This window comes from Helianthus annuus, chromosome 17, assembly GCF_002127325.2.
Source record: "Helianthus annuus cultivar XRQ/B chromosome 17, HanXRQr2.0-SUNRISE, whole genome shotgun sequence".
Taxonomy (NCBI): domain Eukaryota; kingdom Viridiplantae; phylum Streptophyta; class Magnoliopsida; order Asterales; family Asteraceae; genus Helianthus; species Helianthus annuus.
Window position 1 is genome coordinate 179721826 of NC_035449.2, and position 3424 is coordinate 179725249.

A 3424-nucleotide genomic window follows, 5' to 3' on the forward strand; every position below is an offset into this window, starting at 1 on the left:
CACCCCTTCCTACCACCACCCGGTGGACATTCATCCCGAATGGCCAAACTACAATCTAAAGAACCCTAATTCCTTTGTCCAACATTAATCACACAATGTTACAAAAAAGAACGCAATTAGGCAGATGGATTTTATTCTGGACAATATCTAATCAAAATGGAAACATGAAATTTACCGATTAGCTATTACGCAGAGAAGGTTTAACTTGGTCGGAGCTAGCGTTTTCCGGCGATCTTCAACGGGTCATGGATCACAGGAAAAGCACAATTGAAAGCATTTGGGGTTTGATAAATTATGCGAAATTGGGTTCTGAGTTGGTAATTAAACTCAACTTCATGGAAAGCTATATTAAAGAATTATTAGAATATAATACCGATTTTTCATTTTCATTTTAAAATCGAATTTCCAGTTAATATCATGGAATAACTTGTGTAATCTTGGAATGCTTGCATAAAAGAAAAACAGATCCTAAAACATGGCAAATCACGCACTTTGAAATTAGAAATCCAGAGTTATCGAATTATGTTTCGGACTCGTTGGAACTAACGGAATTGGTTGGTCAAAACAGGGATTTTATGAGTCAAAACGCGTAGGATATCTTCCAGTCTGAATATGTAGGTTGGGGTTAAGGGATGGCGGTGGTTGGGCGGTGGTGGGGGTTGTGCAGCAGGGGTCGGCCGTCGGTGGTGGAGGTGCAGCGGTTGTGCAGCAGGGGTGAAGGTGTTTACGGTAGTGGATGTGTAGTGGTGATGGTGGTGCAGTGGTGGTGGTGCGCATGCGGTGGTGATGGTGGTGGTGTGATTGAGAGAGAGACAAGGAGGAGAGAGAGAGAAAGTAATCAGTATATATATATATATATATATATATATATATATATATATATATATATATATATATATATATATATATATATAGGGGACCGCTAAAATGAAAACCACCTCCAGTTGTAAGAACCGCGAGAACGAGTTCCTAGCCATTAGATCTTCAAGATCAATGGATGAGATTAAAAGTAACTAAAAAAAATATTAAATACTTTTTGTCTTATTATGTTTTTAATATTTTAATCCAAAAGGGTAATTTAGTAAAAAGACTCTATTTTGTCGGTTTGTCTTTATTGTTTTTTATTATTATATTTAGTTTTTATTTTTGAAACATAATTTTTTTATTGAAAGCATTTTAAAATTCAGATTTTTTTAAAAGATTTTTTTATACGTTTTACATTTTACGTTTTGCGCTAAACTTTTTACGTTTTACGTTTTTTACGTTTTTACGTTTTACGCGTCAGTTTTTGCACGTCGGGCTTTTTCAATCGCCGTTTTTACGTTTTACGTGTTACATTTACGTAGAACTTTTTTACGTTTTACGTAAAACTATTTACATTTTACATAAAAAATTTTACGTTTTACGTAAAACTTTTTACGTTTTACGTTTTACGTTTTACGTTTTTACGTTAAAAAGTTTACGGTTTAACTTTTTTTTTACAAAAACTTTTTTACGCAAAAACGAACGCACCCAGAAATCGCATACTCGGGAGGTGTCTCAGATATATCGTTATCATCATCGACTAGGGGGGAAAAATAAAAAACATCAAAACAAAGTGTGTCTCGAAAATAAAACGGGTTTTGGCTTAGATTATCCGATAATAAAAAGGCTGCAGAAGTGGGGTTGCAGGTTAAAAAAACCTACCCTCCGCCGTCCTTGCCGCGCCATCGTCATCTAAATCTACGTTTTTTTCATCATCGCCGCCCTAATCAACCATATCAAAACCCACAGATCAAAATCCCCAACATACCAAATCAAAACAAACATCAAGAACACAGGCCAAAATATGAAAATCCCCAACATACCAAATCAAAACAAATATCAAGATCAAAATCCCCAACATACTAAACCCAGAAAAATCAAAAACACAGGCCAAAAAAATACTAGAGAAATCAACAACACAGGTCAAGGAACTCATGAACTAGTCTTGAACCAACTAAAAACCATAACCTCCAAAGTCGACCAGAGCATCAACTCGTCGGGAGGAGACCGGGACCTCCGCCGGCCCACCACCCAGTCGTCGAACCGCCACCACCAGTCTTGAACCAACTAAACCCATAACCTCCAAAGTCGACCAGAGCATCAACTCGTCGGGAGGGCGACCGGGACCTCCGCCGCTCATGGCGGCGCTGCCGCCGGCCCCCCACCCAGCCGTCGAACCGCCACCACCAGCCACTAACCCACTGTTAGAACCATCACCCAGCCGCCGGCCCACCACCCACCCTTCTCACCTCCGGTCACCAACAACAACCACCTTCTCACTCATCATCGTTCATCATTTATGTGTGTGCACTGTGTTTTAAGAAAGAGAAAGTTGTTTCAAAATGGGTGTAGGTGAATTAACGAAGAAGATTGAAAGAGAAGTTTGAAATTAAGAAAGAGAAAGTTGCTTCATGAGATATCAGTTTGGGTAATTTAAAGAGAAAGAGAAGATTGGACTTCTCTGACTTTTGTAAGAGAAGAGAGAGAGGATTGAAATTAACTGAAAAAGGCAGGTGTCAGTTTGGGGTAATTTACCAAAATGCCCAGTGAGGTGGCTACCTCTAATTGGTTAATATCAGTTCTCGTGGTTATTACAACTGGAGGTGTTTCCTATTTTAGCGGCTCCCTATATATATATATATATATATATATATATATATATATATATATATATAAATGTTTTATTTTTTAAGTTTTATTTATTAAATATATTTAAATAAATGAGTAAAATTACCAATATGCCCTGATTTAACATTAAAATTTAACTGAGTTAGGGCTAAAGGACATAGTGTGTAAGGTTTTGCAAACATAAAGTATGAATCCCGTCAACTTTAAAGACAAAGGGTATACTTTGCAATCCAGTGTAAACATAAAGGACGATTTTTGTAATTTACTCACAAATAAATTACCGGATAGTTAATATTATGTCCCATACCGTAACCCATTAAATAAACTAATTATTACAGACATAGATATCTCAAAGACAAATAACATGTTCCAACAACTCAGATTCAAAATAAATAAATTGTTTTTGTTTGTTTCTAGACTCCATCCTAACTTGATTCCATCAAATAGCAAGCAAGCATCCTAAGCACCTGTCACATACGTTAAAATAACGGTCAATACACATAGTGTAAAGGTGAGCATACAAGTTTGATAATATAATAAAGTTCGAAATCGTTTACGCATAACCAACATGTAACATGTAGCAAAGTGAAAGCTAGTAGGTTATCGACAATGAAATATGCACAGACATGACTGCGAGTTGTAGAATGCGCAACACATATCACCACTGTGACACGTGAAGTAATAACCTTAACAACCCCTGTCCACGACAGGTGCTGAGTCCAAACTATAGTACTATTGTTGCTAAGGAGACAGACAACAATCACTGTGTAAA